We start from the raw sequence: 12,365 nt of genomic DNA on the forward strand, positions 1-12,365 counted from the left end.
GGTCACATATATTGCTTGTTGTATGTGAAATGATAACCTTTTCGTTTATTGACAATGTTTCTTCGCATATGACTTTGGGTAAGTCTTGCGCATCTTTTGTGTCGATAAGACTTGTAGATTTCCCTTGAATTGTCAATCTTTAGATAATCTTGCTCATTATTTAATATTGGATATAAGGTGACATACAGATATCCTTTGAATTTCTAGTTTTTAGGTAATCATGTACATTATCCGACCTTGGATATGAGATGGCTTACAGATATCCCTCCAATCGCTAGCTCTTAGGTATTCCTGCACATCATCCGACCTTGAATACCATATAAATTATAGATATCTCTCAAAGTGCTAGTCTTCGGGTAATCCTGCACATAATAAATCTTGGATATGACGCAGCTTATAGAGAACCCTTGGACGTTTCTATTTGACACTCTCGTATATTTTCAAGTAAGAATTTAGTTGCGACTTATGAATGACATTTAAACTATTGATCTTAGGGTAACCTTGAATACTATCCAGTTAGGATATTGTTGCGGCTTATGGATGACCTATGGACTATCAATTCATAGGTAGGCAAGAACTTGCTTGGCATGAGACTTCTACGGCAATCCCATGTCTTCAGGCAAGGTAGCGTTAGCTATCCTAGGTTGTGAACTGGGTCCGATCAGTGCTATTCTCCGATCATAGTTCTATTCAATGGCTGATTTATTACTTCGTAACCTGAGTTTAGGCTGTCGTGTGAGTCCCAGAGAACAAACTCAGGCACCTTATACCCCTTTGGAAACTGGCACACTATTCTATTTCAAATAATGTGACATATAGATGATCCTAGAATTGTCAATTTCTAGAAAGTCTCAAATGTCATTCGCTTTCAGATAGAGACTTCAAGACATTCCTTTAAATTGTGTGCTTTTGATGCATTAGATGTTGATTCATAAAATAATGAGATATCCTTGACGCCAACATTTCTGTCTTGCGTGTCAACAAATATTAAATGTTGATGATATTTCGATGCCAGTGTATGCTATCTCACATGTCAACAGATATTAAATGTTAATGATATCCTCAACGCCAGCATATGATATCTCATGTGTCAATAGATATTAGATGCTGATGATATTCTTTACACCAGCATATGCTATCTCGTGTGTCAATAGATATTAAATGCTAATGATATCCTCGATACCAGTGTATGCTATCTCGCATGTCAAAAGATATTAGATGATAATGATATCGTCGATGCCAGTGTATGCTATCTCGCGAGTCAATGAATATTGAATACTGATGATATCCTTGACATCAGTGTATGCTATTTCATGTGTCAACAGATATTAAATGCTTATGATATTCTCGATGTCAGGTTATGCTATCTTGCGTGTCAACGGATATTATATGCTGATGATAACCTCAATGCCAGCGTATGCTATCTTGCGTTTCAAAAATATTATATGCTGATGATATCCTCTACCCCAGCGTATGCTATCACGTGTGTCTACAGATATTAGATGTTGATGATATCCTCGATGCTAGCGTATGCTATCTCATGTGTAAACCGATATTAAATATTGATCATATCATTGATGCCAGGGTATGGTATCTCGTGTGTCAACAAATATTAGATGCTGATGATATCCTAGATGGCCCTCTTGGTAATGATATGAAATGGCCCTCTTGGCAATGAAATGATATGAAATGGCCCTTTCGGCAATGGCATAATAAGGCCATCTTGGTAATGAAATCATATGAGATGGCCTTCTCAGCAGTGAAATGGTTCTTCCAGTGACTTGAAAATAGTTTCACCTGAGTCCGTTAGTCTTCATTTTTCTTTCTACATGTACCTGTACTCAAGGTAGACAGTCAGTAGACATAATGTCACTCACATGATCACAGTCAAGCTTTGTGATAGTTTAATGGAAAATACCAAGCATCATAATTCGAAGGACTTATTCTGCTATTAATCTTCTCTTTTTGAAGAAATAATTATATACTTGATCCATCAAATTTAAGTAAATGGGGCAAACCCTATGTTTGGGGATTACTCAAATATCATTTGCTTCACTTCAAGGTGAATTTTGGAGGATGACTTTCTTTTTTTCCTCCTACTGAGTGATCCTTTGATTGTTATATTAATTGTGCCGACTTTCTTGAATTCACCTGCGCTCAAAGTAAATATTTAATAGACATAAAGTCGCTTATGATAGCGATTGCTTTTATATAAAGAATTCTAAATACAATATTCATAAAGAAGCTAAGGCGCCTTTGTTTTCCCTTCATGGTCTCAAGAAATGAGATAGGCAATATAAAATGTACTCAATAAATGGGTATTAAAATCGTCTTCAGGGCTATCCAAAAATACCTTTTTGAGCATTATATGCTTTGGTGTGGCTTGCAACCCGCTTGGGGATTTCATTTTGAAAAAAGATTTCCATCTTTTGTGTACTGATCCTAGTATCCAAAGAAAAATGATTAGTTTTGAGTAAAGCTACTCTGTGTTGACCTCCTTCGATCCTTGGTTTGCTCCTCTCCATATTTCAATACTTCATCATGTTGGGACTTCCACCCTGACTCTCATTCCCAATAGATTCCTTGACAATTACTAAGTAAAAGATTTGTATAGATTTTTGAAATTAGTCTTAATTTTTAGAAACTAGTTTCAAAAATTCTATGAAATATTTAAAAAATCTCTGCCAATTGCGTCATGTACTAGCTCAACGGACATCTTTGTCTTTGTTCTGACTGTATCTGACGTTCGATGGAGGATTTTCAAAACTCTTCATCATTGCTGGAGGGTTCTTTAAAAAGTTCTGTCATAGCCGAAAAATTAATCTACCTAGACTTCGTAGTAGCTGGTGATTTCCAAAACTTGACTTTAAACTATGGTGCTGGGGGATTTGAAATATATTCCAATATATTAGTAGAAATTTTGAGGACCTTCTCAAAATTTCTGCCGCAGTTTAAAGTTGTTTGAGATGATCTCAACTTGAGAGGATCCGAAGTCTTTGTTTGTCTTCATTCTTTTTTTTTTTGAATATGATCTTTCTTTTGTCAATTTTTGAGATTTCTTCTCGAAAATTCTGCCCATTTTTCATTTTCTGAGGTTATATGACCGAGCCGTTGGGGCGCCTACATTCCCGTTGAAGCAGGAATCAGGTCAAACATAGTTCAATACTATAATAAGGATATATAGAAAAATCTAAAGGGTTAATGAAAGCCTACATAGGCCGCCTACGTATCTTATTCTTGAGAATTCAGGTCATCACGTAGTTCATATATAAAAGGAAAGGATGAATTTTCCTAAAGGGTTGACCGAAGACGGTATAGGCCGTCTACGTATCCCTTTCTTGGAAATTTAGGTCAAACATAGTTCGTACATAAAAGGAAAGGATAAATTCTCCTAAAGGGTTGACCAAAGCTGAGATAGGCCACCTATGTACCCCTTTCTTTGGAATTCAAGTCAAACATAGTTCATACATAAAAGGAAAGGTGTTGAATGACCCTAGATATTCTTGTCTGTCCCACTAGGATAGAAATTAGCTCTCTATAGAAGACGCTTCATTGCGTATGTCCTGATAGAATGAAGGATCAACCGTCCAAATTTCTTTAAGTATGTTTGGTCGGACTTTTGAATAGTGCGGTATATTTCTGCCTAGAGATGCTCTGTGGGAAATGAGATTTGATCGATTCGCCTTTGATTCAAATCAACATAGCACGTGTAAATACATAAGCAGTTATATCACACAAACATATTGTAATAAACGTTCATACTAATTGGGTGACCTTTTTAAGCCAAGGGGGTTGGCCTAACGTATTTGAAGGAAGTATATGCTTTTTAAAACCAATCCATTATCCCCCAAAAACCGTCATAGGTATACATAAATGGCATAAATGCCTACAAAAGTTGCACAAAAGAATATAATCTTTAGGGAAAGGAAAAATAGCATGAGAAAAAAAACAATGTCCCGCGTAGGGGATATGAAATACTAGCTCCTGAATGCTCTTCTATCGGCCTTCGCCCTCTTAGCTTTGTTCATTTTTTTTCATTGGTGACATCCGTTGATGATCAAGTAATTTTTGTATAAGTGTGCTCTAGATGTAACCATCTAAATAGATTAGTTTCTTGCTTGGCTTGCTTCAATTCCTCCCATAATTGGTGTATGATTGAGGTGTCCTTACACGAATGTAAGAAAAGCAAGCCCTCTTCTAATCCCCAAAGGATAATGGATTGGATTAGACAAACATATATTTTTTCAAAACATAAATATTATTCATCTGTAATTGACTCGGGGTCAATAGACGTAGGACAAGTTTTCTAATGGGCCCAATACCCCTTTCGGATAATGGGTCATCCTAGGCTTATGCCAAAAAGGGTATTGGTTTAGCTCAATCCTAGGTGTCTAGAGTGGGTTAGAACCAGGTTCCCAAGTGGATGACTTGAGTTTGAAAATAGGAACAGCCATCAGACGCCTAACGTTCTAATAAACCATTGTGTTTTCAACATTTTATTTGGCGTTGAACAATAGAGGCCTGGACATCCACGAAACCCCTAAATAATTTAATAATCAATTTGGGATTATTCTATGAGATCCAATAATTAAATTCCGCAAAATCAAAATATATAAACACGCAAGCAATTTAAATGGTTAGTCAAATGATAAATTTAAACATTTGGTTAGAACCTATTTAAAAATCTCCAACAGAGTCGCCATTTTTGTTTTGCAAAAATTTTGAATTTTGAGAGTCACCAGTTAATTTATTTGAAAAGGAATTAAGAAAACCTTTACACGAAACATTAAACGATCTAAAATAGAAAAAATCATTTAAAGTTGAAGATTCTGAGTAAGCGGTTCTTTTTAACATTTTAGAAATGTTTTTAAGGCACCTAAAACGTCCGCTAACTTGTGGTTATCTGGAATGTTTGAAAATATCTTTAACTAACTTCAATAAGATTGATTGTTTAAAAGTGATTGATTTTAGAAAAAGATTGGTGTAAAATAGGTTTGGACTACTTAGAAAGGATTTAACCAAGTCTAAGCAAATGAAAATCAAATTGGCACATAAAAGGCGAAAGGGAGGAGGAAGTAAAAGACTTAGGCCATTGGGCCCAAATCAACGAAACCTGTCCTAATCTAATAGGGTTTTTGACCCATTTTTCTCCTGTTCTAATGTATGTTTTCTAGCTTTTTTGGCCAAAAATCCACTTCACCTGTATTAAATTTACAACTTTGGCTTCGAGGCCCAAATGAATGAATAATAAAATGAAAAACAAAATATATAATAATAAAATACAACAATAAATGAATAAACGAATAAAATAAAAAATAAGACTTTCGAGTCTCTTTGCCACTTCAAAAACGAGACTTTAGTCCATTCTTCTTCTTTCGACTCCTTGTATTCATATGTCATGATATTGATTTTTGCCTTGAACTTTGAGGCAATAGGCCTCATTGGCCCATTCAAAAATGCAATGGGAGGGAATCCATTGTGGTCTCCAAAACAGATTCACATGCGAAGGAAAAGGTAAGAATTAGAATCATCCCAGACCATATAATATTCCTATCACATGTGAACAAATGCTAAACTGATTTTTATCTCAATATCTAGGCTAGTCTGCAAGTTGAACAATGTTTTAGAACATATGACTTGATCACAAACAATATTCTATAGAGAAAATGAAATTAACATAGATTAATCATGACTATCCTTTTTAGCAACAAGACTGCAAGCGGGTAGAAAATTTGAAATGGAGAGGAGCGAGAAAAATTTGACAAAACCAAGCAAGAAAACAATTTTTGTAAAACACTCAAATTCTTATCGATATGCACACTAAATGTGGCATATTGAAGTCACCTTAACAACAGCTATAATATGTTTCCTAACACATAAAGCAAAAACTTGCACATTGAAAAATAATTCACAAAATATATTAAAAGGAGCGTACAGAAGCAAAACAATATTTTATTCCTAATCATAATATCAAAATTCAAAGATAAAATAACTTGAGCCTGTTACCCAACTAATCATAATATCAAAATTCAAAGCTAATTGAATTGAAGTTGTGATGACACTTTGTGATAAGGCATCAGGATGGTAATAAGGCGTTAGGAGCGTCATCAGCCTTAAACAAAAGATGGAAGTTAAGGAAAGTTTTGGGACGACATCCATGACACGTCGTCAGGCTGGTGATAAGGCGTCAGGAGCGTCGTCAGCCTTAAACAGAAGATGGAAGTTGAAGACAGTTTTGTGACTGCATCCATGACACGTCGTTAGGCTGGTGTTAAGACGTCATGTCATCGTCAGCCTTAGGCAATGAAAGTTAAAAGTGCAGAGGAGCTGACGACATCCGTGATAAGTAAGCTGTCACAGGCATCGTCATCTATTCTGAGGAAAAGCTGTAACTTTAATTTTATTTACTTAATTAGGTTAAACTATTTAAAGCCTTGTTTTAGGGTTTTCTAAAAAAAAAAATTCTTTTTTGGACTCATCTTTATTCGAAAAAACAGATGATATTTCTCTCTCAATAGTTAAAATATATTTTGGGAGTTTTGTACCGTGATTCAATTCAAGTTATACTTCTTGATTTTCATCATCATTGTAAGTTAATTTTCTCACTTATAAATTCAATTGGTGTACTTGTTCCTTGCATTATGAGTAGCTAAACTCCATTAACCTGAATTATGGGATCTAGGGTTAGGTCATGATGATGTGCTAAGCACTCAAGATTTAATAGGTGTTAGGATTTCTTGACAATTCTGAGATTTTAATTAATGTCTGTTGGTTACAAATAGTAGACACACCTACTTTGATTTGCTTGAGAAAGAAATCAAATATAGTAGGAAGTGAATTATCAACAAGGACTCGGAAATACTTCGTTTAATAATAAGCACTGTAACAAGGTTGGTTAACCTGAGGTAAAATCTGGATAGTGAATAGAAATTCCCTAAGTCCGAGAGGATTAGGAAATTAGACGCTTAAATAGGTCGAGATACATTTGAGCATATCATCAATAAAGATAGATTGTTATCCTAACCACCGTGAGAATCTTAAGTCACCTCTAGAATCAGTCATGTACCGTAAGCCCTAGTGAATATAATTCTGGTTATTTCTTAAGATCTTGGTTACAAACATTGAAATTAAAGTGACAAACAATCATTTGTGAAACTTAAACCCCCATTTTAGGAAACATTAAAATATTAGTAAATTAAAGCGCAAACGACTTGAGTTTACACCATATTCCCTGTGGGATTCGACCCCAACCTAGTTGGGTTTTATATTAATAACGATCGCTTACACCCATTCAAAAGTGTAGTTTGAGCGTTATAAAAAATGATGCTAATTAACTGTTAGTTAGGTTTCCTAGACTTACGTTTATTTGTTGTTTTTCCTTATTGCAGGTTCCTTGTTGTTTATGCCAAAAACAAGAAGTTTCAGAGAACCGTTAATACCAAATAATCCAGAACCTCAGATGATCGGGAGAATGGCAGAACAGTAAGAGGCTGACAGACTGGCAGCCTTGGCCAGGGCTCAGGTGGACGTATAGAACCAGGGTCAACAAGTACATCACCTGAACCATGATTATGAAGACTTGGGGGATGAGGAATTACTGAATCCTCAAAACCCAAGGCGAGCTGAGCAAATTGCTGCACCAGTGCAGTAAAATTTTGATAGATACCATCCAGTCAGAGGAAGGTATGGTCAACAGCCTGTCCATTACAAGGTTGATGATGATGCCAAAGGAATGGACGGAACAGGTGCAAAGGGTGCTATTATTCCTCCACCATTGGCACTTGGTGCAAAATTAAGCATAAAAAGTACTATGATTCAACTCTTGAATCTGAAGTGGTTATTTGGAGGCTTGCCTAGTGATGATCCAAACTTGCACTTGGTGAACTTTATCACCATTTGCAAATCTTTTTATAATCTGGGAGTGAGCCAGAATATGATCCGGTTGAGATTGTTTCCATTGTCTCTGTCTGGGAAGGCAACAATGTGGTTAAATGAGATAGAGCCCAATTCTATAACCAACTAGAGACAGAAAAAGGCATTCCTAGAATAGTTCTTTCCACCCTCTAGGAGGGTACAGTTGAAGGACGAAATTAGTAACTTTAGGCACCTCCCAACTGAAGCATTGCATGAAACTTGGGAGAGATTCAAGAAGAAGATGGCACAATGTACGAAATACAACATTATGGACTTTCACTAGATGGATACTTTGTACAGTGATTTTAACTTTATGACAAAGCCAATTATAGATATTATTGCAGGTGGTTCATTCATTGACCTTTCTTTTAAAGATGCTTCAGACATGCTGAATAGAATGACCAAACAGAGTCGGGCTTGGCATACCAGGGATTTTGTGATAGCTAGCCCGACTGATTCTGGTGGTATGACTACAAAGCAGCGTAGAAGGGATGAGGAGCGAGACTAAGACATGGCCCACTTAAAGACTTAGATGGACTAGCTGACCAAGCACTTACTGTCAGGCAAGACTAAAAAGGTTAAGGCTGTGGAATCTCAGTACACAGTTGCTATTGATGCAGATGAGAAGAAAAATTATTTTAATAATCAGGGGAGTTTTCGAGGCAATAGCCAAGGGAATCAAGGTCAGAAATTTTATGACAAGCCCGATTATAAAGATATAGAGCAAGGAAACTTGAGACGCAATAATGATAGGAGTTTTTTGTATGTTCCTCCTGGAAGTCAGACTATTATACCAACTACATCTGGCAAGATATCCATGGAGGACATGATGGAAAATTGCTATAGGGAGTTGAGGCTACCAGCTCGGGATTAACCACTATGAAGAGTGAATTCTCTACCCTGAGTCAGTTGGTTAGTTCATACTCTACTTCTATCAAGCAGTTGGAGCAGCAGATGAGCCAACTTTTTGAAACACTAAACCAAAGAAAAAGTGGTACGTTACCTAGTGATACGGTTAAGAATCTGTGGAATGATGGCTCATGTATGGACATTACCACTAGGAGTGGTAAGATGTTACCTGGACCTTCTGTGGGCAAATCTATAGATGGTGAGGTGGTCGTTGATGAACCTGAAGAAAGCAAACTAGTAGAGTCTGAGAAGCTGGATAACTCTATTGATGCTTCAGAGAAAGAAAAAGAGAAGGAAAAGGAAGTGGTGTTGAAATCTATCCCGAGACCACCACCTCCCTTTTATCAACGATTAAAGTAAAAGGCTGATAATGCCAAATTCATCAAATTCATGGCAATGTTCAAGCAATTGACAATTAATATGCCTTTAGTTGAGATACTTAAGCAAATGCCAAGATATGAGAAATTCATGAAAGACCTTGTGACTAAGAAATGAGCAGTGAGCTACGACTTGTAGGTAGATCTCCATATCTGTAGCACTATTTCTACAAGGTACCTAGTACAGAAGAAGCCAGACCCAGGTGCAGTCACTATTCCCTGTATAATTAGGACAACAGAATTCACCAAAGCACTATGTGATCTGGGATCAAACATTAATTTGATACCACTGACTATTTATAGAAAGTTGGGTCTAGGAAATCCCACACCCACCAACATGAGACTCATGATGGCGGATAGGTCAATAAAGTGACCTATTGGCATTCTATATGATGTGCTGGTGAAGGTGTCCAACTTTATATTCCCTACAAACTTCTTCATTATGGACTGTGAGGTAGACTTCGAGGTGGATATAATCTTGGGTCAACCTTTTCTCATAATAGAAAGTGTGCTGATTGATTTAAGAGCGAATGAGCTCTTATTCAGAATGAACGATGAAGTGTTATAATTTGATGTGGGAAAATCAATGAAGCAGCATGAAGAGATGAGTGTGTTCTTAGTAGTTGATGTGTATTATGAGGACGAACAGGAGATACCCATAGCTGAGCAACTTGTTATTGAACCTTTAGTCACGGTCATGATAAATTATGATGGTGAAGGCATTGGGGAGTATGAAGAGACCGTTTATGACTTGATAAGAATGGGTTCATATCCTTATGCTCCAAAAAATCTAGACCTTGACCTGGCTAATCGACCCACGCCACCAGCCAAGTCATCTATTGAGGAGCCTCCGGTATTGGAATTGAAGGAATTGCCTGGGCACCTATGATATGTGTTTCTGGGAAATGGGAATATGCTACCTGTTATTATTGCAACCGATTTTAGGGAACAACATGTGAATGAACTTATCTCAGTACTTAGAGGCATAAAAGGGCTATAGGGTAGACCATTACAGATATTATTAGCATTTCCCCGAGAATCTGCACACATAAAATTCAGCTTGAGGAGTATTATATTCTAACCATAGAGCATCAACGCCATCTTAATCCACCAATGCAAGAGGTGGTTAATAAGGAGATTATTAAGTGGTTTGATGCAGGATTGGTTTACCCTATTTCTGACAGCAAGTGGGTGAGCCCAGTCCAATGCGTACCCAAAATGAGGGTATGACGGTGGTTGCTAATGAAAAGAATGAGTTGATTCCGTTCAGGCCTGTAACTAGGTGGAGAGTTTGCATGGACTACCACAAGCTAAATTCTTGGACTCTGAAAGACCACTTTTTGATGCCCTTTATGGACCAAATGCTTGATCGATTAGCTGGCAAGGGGTGGTATGACTTCTTGGATGGTTATTTTAGATACAACCAAATATGTATTGCTTCTGAAGATCAGGAGAAGATGAAGTTCATATACCCATATGGCACCTTTGCATTTAAAAGGATGCCATTTAGGCTATGTAATGCATCCGCCACTTTTTAATGGTATATGATGTCTATCTTCTCTGACATGGTAGAGGACACCATAGAGATGATTTATTTGTGGTAGGTGATTTAATTGAGATGTGTTTGGCACATCTAAATGTAGACTTGCAAAGATGTGTTTTATTTAATTTGGTGCTTAACTGGGAAAAATGTCATTTCATGGTCAATGAGGGCATCGTCCTCGGCCACAAAATTTTCAAAAAAGAGATAGAAGTTGATCGAGCAAAGGTGGAAGTTATTGAGAAACTACCACCTCCCATTTCAATGAAAGGAGTGCACAATTTTCTTGGACATTCTAACTTTTATCGGAGATTTATAAAAGGTTTCTCAAAGATTGCAAATCCACTTTGCAAACTTTTGGAGAAGGAGGTGAAATTTTCCTTCGATGACAAGTGCTTGAAGGCATTTGTATGCCTTAAAAAGAAGCTGATTGAGGCACCTATTGTTATTTCACCTGACTGGGCAAAACCATTTGAGATCATGCGTGATGCAAGTGGTGTAGCCCTTGGAGCTTATTGGGGAAAAAAAGGGACGAACTGTTCCATCCGATATATTACGCCAGCAAAGCACTGAATGGAGCGCAAAAGAATTACACCATCACTGAGCAGGAACTTCTAGTTGTAGTGTATGCTTTCAAAAAATTCAGAGCTTATCTACTTGGGACCAAAGTATTGGTCCATACCGACCATGCTGCCTTGAGGTATTTGATGGCTAAGAAGGATGCTAAACCAAGGCTGATCAGATGGATATTGCTGCTGCAAGAATTTGACTATGAGGTCAAGGATAAAAAAAGGTTGTGAAAACTAGGTTGCAGATCATTTGTCTAGAATGAAAGGTGAATAGGAAAGTAGTGATGAAATGAAGATAAATAATGCATTCCTTGATGTGGAGATTCTGGCTGCCACTATGAGAAAATTTCCTTGGTATACAGATTATGCAAACTATGTTGTGAGTGAGGTCATCCTAGAAAACCTTACTTTCCATCAAAGGAAGAAGTTCCTTTATAATGTGATGCATTACTTCTGGGATGATCTGTATCTTTTTTGGTGATGTGCAGACAATATTATAAGGAGATGTGTGTCGGAAGTGGATGTATTATGCATATTGGAAGCATGTCATGCTTCCTCAGTCGGGGGTCACCACACAAGTGACTGAACAGCTAGGAAGGTGTTGCAGAGTGGCTATTATTGGCCAATATTGTTCAAGGATTCCTACGAGTTTTTGTGGAAATGTGACCAATGCCAGAGGCAAGGGTCAATCTCTAAAAGACATAAGGTTCCCTTGACTAAGATGCTTGAAGTGGAATTATTTGATGTCTGGGGCATTGATTTCATGGGTCCTTTTGTGAGCTCCTACGGGATGAAGTATATTTTAGTTGTTGTTGACTATGTCTCAAACTGGGTCAAAGTTGTAGCCTTGGCTGATAATGAAGGGAAAAGGGTTGTTGCTTTTCTCAATAATAACATCTTCTCTCGCTTTGGATTACCACGTACAATCATAAGCGATGGGGGATCTCATTATTGCAACAAAATGTTTCAAGCAGCTTTGGCAAAATATAGGGTAAAACAGCACAGAGTGGCTACTCCATACCACCCACAAACCAGTGGGAAAGTGGAGGTATCAAA

Source organism: Capsicum annuum, chromosome 11, assembly GCF_002878395.1.
Source record: "Capsicum annuum cultivar UCD-10X-F1 chromosome 11, UCD10Xv1.1, whole genome shotgun sequence".
Classification (NCBI taxonomy): Eukaryota; Viridiplantae; Streptophyta; class Magnoliopsida; order Solanales; family Solanaceae; genus Capsicum; species Capsicum annuum.